At 35.1% G+C, this 16,856-nt stretch overlaps 1 long non-coding RNA gene across 1 annotated transcript; it reads left to right on the forward strand.

Annotated features, from left to right (window-relative positions):
• Nucleotides 1–251: 251 nt before the first annotated feature.
• On the forward strand, nucleotides 252–15,949 carry LOC141447629 (uncharacterized). The gene is made up of 4 exons (XR_012454478.1): nucleotides 252–414; nucleotides 12,379–12,630; nucleotides 14,055–14,207; nucleotides 14,966–15,949. It is a non-coding gene; the product is annotated as an uncharacterized lncRNA (long non-coding RNA).
• Nucleotides 15,950–16,856: the final 907 nt, after the last annotated feature.

Below are 16,856 nucleotides of genomic sequence, written 5' to 3' on the forward strand. Positions count from 1 at the left end.
TGAATTATTTTATAGATTGACAAACCTTTTTTAATAAATTTATTAATACTTACATAAAACTTCGGAACTCTTCTACAGAATGCTATCTCTTTAGTGAAAATAATGCTATCTTTGTAACGGAGATGCTGTTTATTCCATAAATACTTTTTATCTACATTTACATATGGGTTCCCACATGATTCCTGTGCGTGATTGGGGGAGAATCAAAAGTAGCGCAACCTATGGAGGGCCAGTCGTATCACATACTCATATTGGACATGTTCATTCCATTTTAATGCTTCTATTTTGCAGTTCACTGCACCTTACCGCATCGTACCGCATTCTTCGCATTTAGCTAAGGGCATTTGTTAGTGTTGTTACTGCGGGATACCATCTTGGGACACCAAAATCCCTGAAGAAGTTAGTACACACACAGTAAGTACATATGTGAATAATTCAAAATAAAGGTATACTTTAGCTCCGACTGCATTAAAAGAAAGCAATCCGTAATGAACTTAAGAATCGACGACTCTAGTAGTAATTGTAGCCGGCTATTAAACTTAAATAATGTTTACTGTTGGTATAAAGCTATTTCAACTTCTTGTAAAGTACTAGATAGAATTTCACGATTTACCTTATCACGTAACTACCTGCCTGATAGGATCTGATGTCGATAACTGACAGGTCGTGATAGTGGACATATAATCCTCTATATATAAATAACTATACATACTAAATACGGAATATTCTATCTACTTCACTCGATTATAAAGGGGAATATAAGCGAATATTCTAAACTCAGTGGCGTGCTGTTGCCATTCTAGTGTTCAGACTCGTATTTCTTTGATTTATTTGGTTGATAGATTGATCAATATATACTTAATAACAAAACAAATAGTTTTCAACTGCAGTTTAACATTATTATATTTAAGAAAATCTGGTTTTAGACACTGGGCTTTAAAACCAGTTAAAACAATTTTAAATTATAATTAAAAAAGATTCTTTCTTCTGTTTTCAAACCCAAATTACTAGTAACTCCTCAAAATAATTTTGCCAGAAAAATGATGGAAATAAAAGTGAAACAAATCTGTGGTTAGTAAATGTAAATGTTTTTGAGAAAAACTGACAAAATTGCCGAAAAATTCAGTTAAGTGCCATAAAAATTACACTTCAGTTTTTAGGTTTTGTTCTAAATATTTTTTCGTGTTTTGAGGGTGGTTTGCCATTCCCAAAGGCCTAGAAAGAAATCAGTTTCACGGAGGGAGATAACAAATAAAAGTGACAGGCTATTTATTACGTGTATCATTAGTGAGCTAACCTTAAAGCATTTTCCGTTATCTATTTATTATTACAAAATAAATTACTTTTATTTATAAAATTTTTATTTATATAGTTAATACAGTTATTTAAAGTGACACAAGTAAACCTTTAATATTACCTTCAGAAAGAAGTTTAAAGATTAAAACTGCTACCCCGAAAACTAACAAAATTAATCTTACTCCGTTCACTGTCCTACTTCTGTCTGAGCACGCCGGTAACATCGGTGCACCTGAGCACCTTTGGTAACATATGGACAACGACTAACTTGGAATCCTCACACCATGTTGAAAAGAATGGAGAATAACCAACGATTTCGCATGAATCAAAACAACTCGACAAACGATCTAAACTTACATTACAAAACTAACTTATTTTGTACAAAACTTCTGTACAGGTTGCCGCTAAGCATACCAAACTTTAACGAATTCAATCCTTACATTCCAAAATCCTTCGAAAAAACGCCAGTGCTCTTTATTATGTCTCCAATCAAACCCTAGACAATAACTTATCCCAATTCCGTTCGTACCCGATCTGATAATATTCCGTTTTCAAAGAATCTACAACTATTTGATCATCACAATCCTCTATAACAGTTTCCAAGCCTAACCTCACCTAATACTGCCCTCAGACGACTGAAACGCCAGTGGCTACGTGATCATCTTCACTAATTCCGACACCATGAAGTGGTACCTCTGGTTATATCACTTATTATTTTACTCTAGCATCGCATATTCTTGTAAATTTTACAGTTGTTAATAAATACGTGGCTGTAATAAATTAAATGAGAGAGCGATGATGCTACTTCGAAGGGTACCCTCTTCCATCTTGCGATTAGATGGACGTGATGCCTTCGCGCTTCTTCTGCCATCAAAAGAATTTGAGGGAAGAGTAGTTTGAGACAGGTAACACATGATAGTAGTGTTGAAACAGTTAGAAGAACATATCTAGAAAAATATTTTTAATTTCAGAGCAAAATCAGTCATAGTATAGTGATGTTAGAACAGTGTGAAAGGAGAGATTTTTCTTAAGTTGCAGAAGAAGTTTCTCAAACATTTGCTCTAATTGCACTAATTACAATTGCTCATTCAATCACTAAATGTAGGATAATAATGGGCCCATTATTTAACGATTGTAGAAAAAGGATATCCATACATCAATCATATAATTTTCTCGAGGAATTAGAACAAGGTTGCCCTAATTTACTTTAAGTATTTTGAGATAATGAATTAGAAAAACGCATTGACTTACAATCTTATAGTATGCCCAAGTACCAAAACTAACTTACAAAAAATCTTTTTTAAATAAATTTAAAAATTAATAAATAAAAATTATACTTTTGTTATTTATTATTAAATAAAAGCTTTATAATGAAAATAAAAATACGTTATTAAAGAAGAAAAAATCCAGGAAAGTATAGTATGTACATAAAAGGAAAACTTTTTTAATTCTTAGACTTTTCCCCCTCATAGTGTGTGTTCGTGATCTTATGGAAAAACTTCCTTTATTACAAACCGAGTATTCTTCAACAATTGCAAGCCAACAGAATCAACAAAAATGCAATATAATCGTGGGTTCGTTTAAAGTTAAAAAAAATAAATAACGACAAAGAAATATCTTCCTTTTGACAAATGAATTCATTTAATAAGTCAAACAAAGATGTTCATTGAAACAATACTCTTGACTTCGTGAAACACTTACGTACAGAGTTTTATCGTAGAAGCAGATTCTTAAAAATGATATCGACTTTCCTCTCAAAGCAATACCAAATCCAAAAACTCTCAAACGGAGAAATAATTGAAATAAAAAACCTTTAAGTTTATATCAGAACATTTAGTACTGAATAATGGTACTTTTTAATACTTATTTTCTTTTAAAGTGAAATTGCTGTACCTTTCTAGCTGTTCAGGGCGGATATTAGCATTCAATATGGAAGGTAAAAGAGAGTAGGAAAGTGTGAGGGGATAAGTGATTGAGAAATAAACAAAAATCTACTCGGAGTAGAGTTATCAGAAGCCCTGCATATGTAAGTGCTTGAAATAACTTGACTTGGAAACTATTTCGCTCGTAGTTTTGAAAACCTTTTTAGATAAACGAAACAACAAACCCAGTGAAGAGAGTTTATTCATTCTCTTGAGTATTCATATTGCCTTTCATTATGTTCATGCAAGCTTCCTCTGCCTCGGCCTCAACCCTCCACTAGATGCCAATTTCAAAATGAATTCACCAGTCTGCTAATTTTAAAAATCCGTTCTGTGAATAAAACATTCATCCAAATTGAAAATTAAATTTCTTGCAGTAACAAATTATGAAATGTAGTTATCTTCAGTCAAAATAACTGTTTGAATCAACTCATTAAGAGGCTAAACGAGCAAACGAGGGAAGTTGGATTTACATTTAATATATAATTTCTGATTACTGATTTCCATATCTATTATTATAGCTGGCATTAAATACAATAAACGCCTAGTTAACTCATCACTTCATTACCCAAGAATCAGAATAACCCTGACAAGCGCATTGAATGAAAACAGTGGTTATAGTTAAACAATAGCCTATGTTGCGAGCGATGTTTATACATCAGCTGGTTGACAGGCGGCATATTCAATTTGAATATGATGGCGCTCAATACGGGGCCAACAATTCACTAACGATCGCCTAAACTAGGGTTCCAGATGAGTTTTCTCGTAACAATAGCAATGTATGTGAACTCTTCAATAGAGAGGCTATAAACTGGGTTGAAATTGTCAGCCACTTTTGCCATTATTTTCTGATTTCTGGTCTACTAACAAAACCATTACCTTCTTTAAATTCCACTTTTTGCGAATTCATAATATAAATCAATGATTGAGGAACTAGACCGAAAATTACTTTTCTCAATTTAAATTCAGTTTAACTTTAATCAAGATTAATTAAGAAATCTATTATTATAGAGTCTTTCAGAAAATTCATATTAATGGGAGAGTAAATGAACTTGGACACGAGCGCGACAAATACAATTAATATTTTCTCTGGCTCATTCAATAGTGTTCGGAGGCCGGCAGTGCACTGAAATATGTTCTTCGCACCAATAACCTCAGGTGCAGATAATTAATATTTTTTTAGGAGCTTCTTACAACACACTAGTGATGGCAGTGAATTCTGGAAAAGGTTCCGGGCAGGAACTGCAACATAATATGTCGATGCACCTTTAATAATTAATAAATAATTAAATAAAATTCGGATTGCAAATGCAAACTAAATTAAGTAAAATTGAAATACCATCTCTTTCTAAAGGGTTAAGGGTGACATCTTACAGAGGGAGAGTACGCTTATTGAGGGATGTGTACCCTCTTACAAAACCATTCCAAGAAAGTGTATTGCAGACAAGAACAATTTTCTTCAATGCAGGGAAGATGTTAGCGATGAATAATGCAATTAAGAAATACCTTCGATTTTTCCTTAAAAGAATGGCAAGAATTTCTCGTAATGCAATGCATCAACTGCTGCAAAGGCATTTTAATTATTCAACAAGTGGTAATTTGAAGAAATAATATCTTTAAAGATTAGAGCCTTATTGTTAGTTCAAATAGTGAATACTTTCTTGAGCTAAATTTGATTTCTACCACCAGCTATAATTTGAAATATTTGGAGGAAAGAAGTTGTTCATCATAAAAGGCGATAGTTTTTCTAATAAAGATTATGCTGTAACTATGGTGAGAAAAAATCTAAAGTAAATTACCTGAAACTTAAAGTGGAAGTGCAAGTTTGTTCGTAAAAGGCTGGAATACCGGCACGATCGCCAAAATCCATGTGGAAATGACTAGTCGATTTCTCTTAAAAGGCTTCTCTCCAAAGTAATTCTAGGAGGTTCCTTTTTTTTGCTTCAAGTCTTTTTAACTAACGCTCCAACTTTTCACCTGAGCATCAGACTATCGCTTGGAGTCGAGCAACCTCTACTCTACCTAGAGTTATCCTACGTTACATATTCTCCACTTGTTTAAACGACGTAGAGGACTATTTTCTGCGTCTAAGGTCCTAAATCTTTGCTTGTTGATACCAAACAGAGCACTTATACGATGGTTTTGCAGTGCACAGCTGACCTACAGTGTTCTCCGGTTGCAGACAACAGTCAGTGAGCTCTAAGAAGCTACTAGAAAAAGAAAATCTAAGGGCCAGCAGCTCTTAAGGGCGAACCGAGGAATCGTCGAGGGAATCCAGTTCGCTAACCACTAAGCTAATCCCTTGCCTGCTCTGCCCACATTATTATTACATTAATTCAATTAGAAGAGTTCCGATTAAAACTAGCTAATAATTTCCATATTTTCTAAAGTTAAAACTGTAAAATAATCTGTTTAAAAAGCGAAGTACAAATTAAAAAAAAATAACTACCCCTATCTAGCAAATGATTATAATATAAAAAATTTGAACTCATGTAAAGCAAAAAAGTACCTAATTGCTTAAAAACGATGTTTGTTAAAAAGGAAGAATGACTGAAGGTAGATCCACTGGTTTCATGATGTTTCTAAAAAGGAAAATTAATAAGAAAAGTGTATAAGAAAATATAATGAAAAAGGTTAAATTCATTATACATTTCGTCAATAATTTTTTTTTCACATGATTTAAGGCGCGTCAACATATGAGGTTATTGGCGCCCGGAGCTTTTTGGACAGTCTTTTTTTGTTGACAAGGAACGGATAATATTGATAGAAGCTTTAGAAATGGAAGTCAGATTCTGTATTCAAGGATGATGAACTCTCTCTGCAGACAGGCAAAAGTCTAAAATTGATGATAAATAATTAAAGGAAACAAACCTGAATAAGTACCTCTTAGTAAATAACGATAGAGAAGTAGCAAGGCGAGGATGTCTTCTAGTGGCCCTTCGAAGTGGTCTAGGGCAGGGGTCGGCAACCTATTTTAAGTAGAGAGCCATTTTTCCTTAAATAATTTTAATAAATCTTACCAAGAGCCGCAAGGATGATAATGTAAACAACTCTATAGATCATTTGTATTCGCAAATTATTACTTTATGATATTCAATAACTTATAAATGTTTTATACATTTATTTTTTACATATTACAAAGTAAATAAACAAATAAATAATAACTAAACCTGTTTTTGGATGAAAATATTATATAATTACGTACTTTATTTTAATTTAATTCCATTCAATTTCAGCCTATCAAATTTAAAATTCTTTTTGAAAATATATCTTTAACAAATGAACTTTTCATTTTTTCCAATAAAATTAAAATATACAATATATTTTGGACAGGCTGAATAGCCACAAAATTTGGATAAAAGAGCCGCATGCGGCTCGCGAGCCTCGGGTTGCCGACCCCTGGCCTAGGGCAGTGTCGGCAACCTTCTTTAAATAGAGAGCCATTTCTCCTTAAATAATTTTAATAAATCTAACCAAGAGCCGCAAGGATGATAGTGTAAAAAACTTTGTAGATCATTTGTATTGAAAAATTATTATTTTATGATATTCAATAACATTTAAATGTTTTATATATTTGTTTTCACATATTACAAAGTAAATAAACAAATAAATAATAACTAAACGAATGAAAAGGCGGCAGTGTTACAATATACAGGGTGAACCAGTAAACAATGTCCATAGGCCTACTGTTTGTAGTACATCTAAAGTGGAATTCAAAGACGTATTGAACAACTTCATATTTTCCACAGATCTTGCGTGACGTCACTTTAAATTTTTTTCTAAAAACATTACTTTTTTTGTAATAAAACTGTAATTACTCAGAAAGTTTTAATCCGAGTTCGATTCAGATGACGCGGTTCGAAAGACAGATAAATTTTCTAAAAATTGACACCATTTCGAAGCATAAGTTATTCTCCAAACAGCCTCAATCTTCCTCCTGGAAACTGGAAAAATAAAAGTAATGATTTTAGGGAGGAAAAAATTAAAGTGACGTCACTCTAGAACAGTGGAAAATATGAATTTAGCCAATACGTCATCGTACTACAGACAGTAGGCCTATGGCCAATACTTACTGGTTCGCCCTGTATAGTTACCTACTTTATTTATATATAATTCCATTTGATTTCTAACCTTTTCTTTATGCAAAAATATCTTCAGTTTAATAAATGAAATTTTCATTTCTTTCAATAAAATTAAAATATACAATATATTTTGGACAGGCTGAAGAGCCCCAAAATTTGGATAAAAGAGCCGCATGCGGCTCGCGAGCCGAGGGTTGCCGAACCCTGGTCTAGGGGAATAAAAGTCAGAATAACGTTAATCCTTGTGTTTGTGTGCGTAACGGAGTGTGTATTTGTGTAAGAATAGCAGTATTTCAGCAGGATGTTCGATTTACCTGGAGCTGTTTTCTGAACGGTTTTTTCATTTTGAACGATTGATTTGAACGAACGGGCTAGGATATGAATGTTTGCAACAATTAAAAAAGAATATCTACATATACATGTTCTGGTTGAGACAGTGGGACGGTGGCTAAAGAAAATAAGGAATGGAATAGTGGTAATGTAGTGTCAGCGAGGGTGTGTGTGGTGTATTCCTGTTGTGTTCAGGGGAACGGAGCGAGTTAATACGTTAGCGTGTGATGCATTTGAAGTAGTATAGGAAAAGTATATGGAGGCGGTATAGGTCGACAAAAGAACTTGTCGGAGACATACAACGGTAGCGAGCACCACCTCCACCACGTATAACTTTCCTTTAGATCAAGCAGGGCGCTAGTGCTACCCACCGTCTTGCCCGAACTCCTTGGTAGGGAATATTGGATGTAGAGTCGGTGGCTCGTATCCTTTTTCTTCTTCTACCCTACTTTTGCAGCCCCTCAAGAGACGGCAGCAGTTTTATTTACCCGACGTGGTGTGCACAGTCTCCAATATGTGAGTACACCATTTGTGAGCCCCTTTCTGCCGACTACTCATCTTATATCGGAATGGAATATAGAATTCTCGGATGCCACCACACAGTTGGTCTTGACTTACTGCTTCTAATAAGAGAGCGAAGATTGCTCTTTCGCCAAAACGTATTGTCAACCCAAACTCTACTCAATAGAAAACTTTTTTTTTTTGCGCATCTGTAATATTAAAGTTTATATAATCAATCTCTCTACCATAAATGTTCATAAAAACCAATTTCAACTCCCTCGATGCCCTAAAACTTGAAAGTTTATTAATCAACTCCCAACTGTTCATTATTTTCAGCTTCTGCAGTTATCTAGCAAAGTTTACCCAACATATTTTAAAACATGCACCGTTATTTTCATTTCTTCATCCTTAATAAAACATTGAGAGACGACGTATTACTTTTGGTTGCCGCTAGTTTTGTTATTTATGTGCGTAGAGAAGTCTATTTTTTCATCCCGCTATTTGGGAATGAAATCAAATTGCGGCGATCCAAATAACTGACAGATCGTTACTTAAAGTGGCACTTATGGTTTCGTCCAAAACCTTATTTTCCCGGCTGCTCACAGCACCTAGTCGGACTATCCAATTGGAAATCACCGCGATTTTCTGTTTTGTCATTTTTTCTTGCTATAGTTCGCAACAATATCATTTTTAAAAAAGATGAAAGATCATTTTCGTAAGAGAAACTCAAAAACTTTTACGAGATGACAAGAGAAAGTGAAAAGTTCCAACATTTTTTTCGACAGTAAATATAACAAATAATTCAATTTACTTTCTTTTTCCTTAACTTCTTGAATTAGTTTTACAGAAGTAAATTAGAGTGGGAGGTCTGCGGATGAAATAGTGGCTGATTGGCTTAGAGAAGATGGAATTGTTAATTAAGTTTGTGCTGTACAACTGAATTTGTGAGTTAATGGATTTCAACAAAGTTTTTCGCTAACAAACTGTACTCTTAATAAGGTGTGTGAAAACAAAATAAGAATTTTAGAAAATATAAATAAAAAATATATTTTTTTTTTACAATGGATGCAATTAGTTTTAATTTAATTATACTATTTTCCAATTACGGCTTGCAAATTCGGTTGTAATTACAGATCATTGTAGATAGCCACGACGTTTATCTTAATCCATTTGAATAGAACTTGTTAAGGCAAGATTTTTGGTATTCCATTTGTTTTCCAGAGAAATTGGATATAAGCAGTTTCTCGAAAAGTGAATGCTGACTTCCTTATATCCAGGATGATTCTTAAGCTGTACTGCTTCAGAGTAGAACTCAGTTAGAGGAATTTTAAAATGGCACTTCACTATTCTATAGCTTTTTATTTGTTTGGAAACATCTTTTAAGGACTTTTGTGTGCCTCCTTGCGCTAAAACCAGGTGTAAGGAGATATAAGGATACTTCTTCGATACTCGAGAGTTTAAAAATAAAGGTAATTGGCGGGGATAGTGTTGGTTCAGATCAGAGTTGAAAACGTGCACTTAAGAATTTAATTTGCTCGCTTCAGCTTTCTGCATCCTGCATAGCAGTATAGTCTTGTTCTCTTAGGATCTCGTTGATCCAGCACAGCGGACATTCGGGCAAGTTGTGACTCCTACTTTGAGTTGTTTTTCTTTCGTGGGAACATAATGACTCCAACAGCACCAGGAGGGCCTGCTCCTTGTTCTTGTCACAATTTCCAGACCTTTTCCTTCATAAAAGGTCCTTAATCCTTTTTTTAAACATTTTGATGGGACATTGCCTAGATGTGTCTTTTAGGGATCCTGCTAGGCTAGGCGATCTACTTGGCCATGTCCGTATACTCCGCATTTCCTTACTTTTGGTGTCAATTTGTGTATCATTCTTATGCATTCTATTTCCGCGTCGTCACCATTCTCTTCTTCTGTAAGCACAATTTTCTATTCAGGCACAGGACATTCAGACATTCTTTTGGTCAATGTCGAAATCGAATAAAAACCCTAACGCCCATCATGAAAGCTTGTCACCTCTGCTTTAGAGCAACACCAATTCTCTCTCGTCAGCCCAGGCTGCAAGCGATTCAGGGGCCTAGCAATGCTTGTAGCATGTTCCAGCTCCTGCAGAGTACATTTAATAAAAGGTTTGTGTTCAACAGTAAACTTCTTTTTTTCTCTTGAAGTATATGTTGAAGTATATTAACTTCATTTAGAACATAAAATTTATTTGAAAAGCAAATGAATAGGAGGTTGAAATAATTTTTCTTTTAAATAGAAAGAAATGGAATAAATTTAGTTCAACAATTTTGTGATTATGTTAGTGTGTGTAAGAGGGCCTGTCTAGATTGTACACGAAGCTAGTTACAAAAGAAAGGTACATTGTGCTACCTCCGCTGTCCCCAGAAGAGAGTGCAGTTTAAAGGAATGAATTAAATACAAATGTTAGTGTGCTTTATGGAATCGTAAAAACGTGAATACATTCAGCGTTTGGAAGAATACTTTCAGTAGGGAATACAGGAAAATGAGAAAAACTCCTAGAAAAAATAAAAATAAAAAAAAAACGCTAGTGAAAAATTCAATTGTATGTGAATAATGTAGGACAAGTGTAGGAGGACGGCCGGTACTGAGTTGGATGGAGTTAAAGGTAAAAGAAGTGGTAAAAAGAAGAGAAGGTTATAACCCTACAGGTTATAATATATCAGATTGCACAGCAGCAGCAGCAGCAGAAGCAGGTCAAAGGGAAGCGTAGTGTTTGTATGTATGTATGCTTGGTTTAACAATGGGCACAAGTGTGCATATGTATGCCGCGAGCTGTGCCAGGCGGCTCCCCAGTCAAACATTCCATTCAAATTACAATTCAAAAAGCATAACCTCAAAGCTACCAAAATATTACTATATATTAATTAATTAAATGTCATACATTTTTTCTTCTTTTGTTTGGGTTAACCACAGAGGAGGTTTTTTTTTTTTTAAATATGGTGATTATGTGTATTTCAAAGGGAGGATTTAATTATTAATGAAACAACAGGGCTCACGGACGGGGCAAATGTATTTTGTCTTTGATGTTGGAGGTAATAACGTTTGTAATGGATTTAATCTCCCATTATAATTAATTAAATTAACTTATCATGTTTTGTACTTTGTAGAATCTAGTTTTTGTTACATATAAAACAGGCTACAAAAATAAAAATATTTTATATAAAGTTCAAAGAAGATAGAAGTACACAGGAAAAAATCTAATAAGTAGCGCATTACTGCATCTAATTAAATACACGTAGTTCGCTGTAAGGTTGATACTATTCCAGATAAGAAGACGCGACTACAGCTGAGTTCATTAGCGACCGGAGTTTCCAAGGTGTTTCGCCATCTTGCGAAAAGTGTTCTCCCAACGCTGGCCATCATCAAGCAGTGAACAGTAAGAGGCTGCTATCAGGAAGCTGGACTCGAATCCAGGATCTTGGCCTAGAAGGCCAGTCTACAACCCACTGAACCATTAGTGATTCCCCGTCTTATTTGATTATTTACCATTCGTAACCTACCAATATGCACAATTTGCTGAACTGTCAAGAGCAGGGGTCCCCAAAACTACGGCCCGAGGGCCACATGCGGCCCCCTGAGGACATTTATCCGGCCCTCGCCGCACTTCCGGAAGGGGCATCTCTTTCATTGGTGGTCAGTGAGAGGAGCACACTATATGTGGCGGTGCCGCAAAGCGCTGCGTCGCTCATGTACAGTCCTCCTTCCGATGACGCGAGATGCACACGTCACGGCTCCGAAAACAGTGTGAAATAACAGCAGAAATAGGAAGAAAAGCAAAGCACTATAACTAAACCGGACATTGATCATCTCATTAGCCAAAAAGCAGGTGATCCATAATTCTCACAGAAATACTGGGCAGTTTGTTGATTTAAATTTACTTGTTCTTTATTTGAAATATTCTATTTGTTCCCGTTTTGTTTTTTTCTTTACTTTAAAATAGTTTGTTATATAGTCGGGCCCTCCAACGGTCAGAGGGACAGTGAACCTGGCCCCCTGTGTAAAAAGTTTGGGGACCCCTGGTCAAGTGGATAAATGAAAACCATCAACAAATACAGGAAGTTAAGAAATTTCCCCTGTATAAAAGTACATAAATTATGAGCGATAACTTATCGCCAGAGCAAATGCTCAGTCTTGAATACAGCCGTAATTGAATTAGCCGATTTTCTTCAGTTTTGGAAATTTAGTCTTTCATTTAATCATAATTAATATTATTGCAGATGTCAAGAAAATACTGAAATGGAACTTTAGAGGAATCCATAACAACCCTCTCTTCAAAAAGTGCCCTCAATAAAGGTTCCTTGGCAAACGCTACCAGTAAAAGTCGTAGATCTACAATTGTAAAAACAGTTTTTAATAACATCGTCCGAGCGATTTTTTAGACAATCTCAAAAAATTAAATATTTACTCAGTAAAGTAATACTTCCAAGTGGATCGAGTTTGACCAAAACCTTATATTGTGGCATCTTCAGGTAAAATATCTAGTTTGAAGAAATTGAAATTTTTTCATTTTTATTTATATAAACACCTCAAATCTTACCTAAAAGATCGGTATTTCAGAGTCAACTGTGGAGCAGCAGACTCTGATATCCGTCTAGCTCGAGCTGGTGTTCCTCAGGGCAGTGTCCTAGGTCCTATTCTTTACTCCTTGTATACAGCAGACATACCTCAACATCCAAATACTATCCTCTCCACCTTTGCTGACGATACTGCTATCTTATCTCCACATTCCGATCCTCTTATCGCTTCACGAACTCTACAAACACACATCAACCACTTACAGGACTGGCTTTTCAAATGGAGAATCAAAACCAACGTTTCGAAGTCAAAGTTTATAGTATTTACTCTCAGACGGAAAATCCTACCTCCTATCATCTTGAACCAAACTCCTATACCAACTGTGGACAAAGTACGCTACCTTGGACTGAACCTAGACAAACGGTTGACATGGAATCCCCATACTAGACTGAAAAGACAAGAAACTAACCAGCGCTACAAACTTCTAGCCAGACTACTTGACAAACGATCGAAACTTAACCTAGACAACAAAAGACTCTTATATCTACTGTTACTGCGACCTATTTGGTCATACGGCATCCGAAGTATGGGGATCGACTAAGCGTTCCAACTCACTACGCCTCCAGGCATTACAGTCAAAAATACTTCGAAAACTTCTTAACGCTCCGTTATATGTATCTAACCTCACTATCCATAATGACCTCAAAATTCCTTTCATTACAGATCTTGCTAACACTCGTTTCTTCAAATTTCATTCCTCTACAGCAGCTCATCCTAACCCTCTCATAGAACACCTATCTTCCTCCACATTACCAGGTAATCCTCTAAGGAGATTGAAGAGAAGATGGCCTCGTGATCTTCTCTCATCGTGAGAGCAGTGTAGCTGAGCACGTTACTGGAGTGACACCACTGGGTGCCTTCTCCAATCATGATTTCCTGTTATTTCTTTTTTCTTTTACCATATTTGCTTGTTGCAACAACTGTTGCAGTGGTAAGTTACAATAAAAGATTAAAAAAAAAAAAAATTATATAAACCAAAATTTGTAAAAACCAATTTTTCGAAATCAGAGGCCTTTAGAAGAAGTGATATTTGGAGAAACCTCACAATCGAAAATCTACCAAATTACAATAACTTCCGCTGTTAATAGAATAAAAGGAAGTGAAAAATAAAGAGACTAATAATTTATTAGGATTCCTTAATCTATTTTCACTAATTAAATAGGGTAATGGTCTAATTAAAAGAGAAAATATTAACAAATTTATTAACAATCGATTAAGCTGAAGTACGTCTTCAACAATATCATTTGATGAGCGAACTATTTACTCTGCATACAATCATTTTTTATTCTAAACATCTTTCAAGAATAAATTATTTCAGAGACTACTTAGCAAGGGAGATGTAACTTGAAGAAGTACTGAATTTAAAGGTGGCGCTGCAAGATAGGGAGTCCTGTAGCTAACCACAATAACTTGCACGCTGCATTTTATGGCAGGCCTAGCCAGTCTCGCTCAGTCGCTTTACTTTAGTTAGGTAAGTAATCAGTATTAGTTTTAACGAATTTAATTTATTTAATTAGACAATAAACTTTTTATGAGGTAAACGCGACCAAAGAGAGTCTTTGAAAAACTAAGATCTTCAGAGAATCGTTTCAAAGTTTAGGTCCATTTATTTTCTTTTTTTTAAAACTCAAATATCTCTAGTTTTTTCGTCTAAAACTACAATTTTATGATGGAATTTCAATCCCTGAAGGCTCGCCTCTCCACAGCAATCTGCTAGGTAGCCTTAACGAGTTGGTTGATAACCTGGAATTGGTCTTTTATAATGTATTTTTTTTATTAGCAACATCGAGAAATTCATGCAGTGGTTTTGTACCACACATATCAAAACCAATTTAAAGCAAATATCTTGCAGTTAGCTAAAACTATCTACAGTTTCCATAGCTACTAAACGTACATCTCTTTGGCATGCACACTCTCTCTAATTTAATTTAGACGCTGAAAATATTCACCATGGTAATTAGAAAATGAAATTAATTAAGAATAAAAAAGATACCTTGGAATAAACATATTTAAAATTCATGTTTCGTGCTATTTCATCTAAAAGATAAACATTTTTATTAAAAAATTCATTAATTTTTAGCCTTACGAGGACGAAATATTTTATTACCTTAAAAAATTGGCGCAAGTGAAAGAATAAAAACACCTACTTTCCGACATATTTAATTTAATCTACTTATTTGTATATATTTCTCCTTGTTCATTCCCTTACAACTTTACTGTGCATAATAGCTAGAAGAAATCGCAGAGACAACAAAAATACACACAAATGGAATCTTGACGAAGTACACCACCTCTGGAGCGCGCTCCTATCTGGAAATGTGCATTACCTAATGAGATTTTCTCCAGGCAACTTGCGCTTCAGCTTAGAGTTTTTAGCAAGACTGATAGATGATAATGTTAATAACAAGGATTGTGTGAATAGACCAGAATGGATGCAACACCCACTTGTTCTTGATGTTTGGTCTCACACGAATGACCCTTTTTCGAAGTTTTTTCAAGAACCTCTCGGTAAAAGTGTTGGTTGACCGTTTGACCTTGATGTAGAAACTCTTTGTGAACGATTCCGTGGATATCGAAAAAACAAATCAGCAAGCTCCTTGTCACACAGCAATTTCAATAAACGAGTTTTTGGCCAGTAAAAACATTCCTGTGACTCCTCAGCCTCCTTATTCGTCCGACTTGAGTCCTTGTGACTTTTTTCTCTTCCCGAAGTTAAAAAATCACCTCAAGGGAACTTATTTTGGGACAGTCGAAAACATTCAAACGGCTGTAACCGACCAGCTGAAGGCTATTCCAGTATCGGAGTTCGAGCACTGCTATGAGGAGTGGAAGAAACGTCTCCAGCGCTGTGTGGCTTCAGAAGAAAGTTATTTTGAAGGTGACAATATAGAATTGTAATTTTTTTTGAATAAAAAAGTTTAAAAAAATCAGTCTCATTACTTAATTTACAGACCTCGAATATGTAGATGTAATCTGATCGTTAACGAAATGGATATTTAGGTTATTAGGAGTGGTAAAATTAAAGAAATAAATAAGAGAGTCTGCGATCCGGCAGAGGATTTTGGAAAGACTGGAAGCGACAGGTGTTGGTTGATTAACTGGATGCTTGGTTGAACTCCATAGTTAAGCACCGGAACTCCAGACAGGTCGAATAACAACCAAGTAAAACAGTGTTTTGTTATGTAGAATTTATCAGTAAACGTTTGGTTTGTAGCGTTTTGTCATGTCATTACAGGTGTGAGATTACACGTGAGTCGACAATCTCAGGATAATCCAACTACCTTACTCTGTTAGTGTTGAAATTGATGAAGGCAATTTGAGAGGATGCTTTTGAGCTGGTATTGCAGTCAGGGATGTCAGATCCTGTCGAAGACTTGAGCCGCGCCCAGGACATATTTAATTTCAGAAGATAAAATGTTGATTTATTTACTCAGAATCAGTTCAAACCTTTATGAGTGGACGAGATCGAATGCGCTTGTTGAGACCCAGAACTAGACCGAACAATTTATAAAATAAATAAATACATAAATAAAACTTTTTGGGGGTGGTTAAGGGGTGTTTTAGCTATATATTTCCACGGACAACCGCAGTAGCGTTCTTCACAGTGTTCAGGTTAACTTCAAATTTAGATTTAAGATAAGACAACATTCTGCAGATGTAACCTGGAATTATTGCGGCTTGATAATTGGAGGATATATTATTGTAACATAATGGTAATCAGTGTTTCCTATTGACAATAGTCTTAGCATACATCTCTACAGCTTCACCACCGTGATCTCAATCATACTAATCAGCAGCTCCCAAATCGCAAAAGGCTTCCTTCTATGTGGTGCGCAATGCAATCTAATATTCGACTTTAGGGTTAGTTATGGTGACCTTTTTACTGTAAATTAGTTCAATTACCATATTTTAAATGGTATCGAGTAGATTGTAATTCTTTTACGTTAAAACAGAAAAATAAATTCAAATAATAATCTATACGAGTGAATGAGTTTGCGAAAGGAAGAAAGAGGTGTTCAGAATAATTAAGCAAAGAAGAATCTGAGAATTTGATGATATCCAGTTTTCTAATTTATTTTGTAATCAGGTTTCCCTTTTTTAGTTTATCTTCAAACTTACC

Source organism: Rhodnius prolixus, unplaced genomic scaffold (assembly GCF_049639745.1).
Source record: "Rhodnius prolixus isolate KJV_2025 unplaced genomic scaffold, Rpr scaffold_1, whole genome shotgun sequence".
NCBI classification, from domain to species: domain Eukaryota; kingdom Metazoa; phylum Arthropoda; class Insecta; order Hemiptera; family Reduviidae; genus Rhodnius; species Rhodnius prolixus.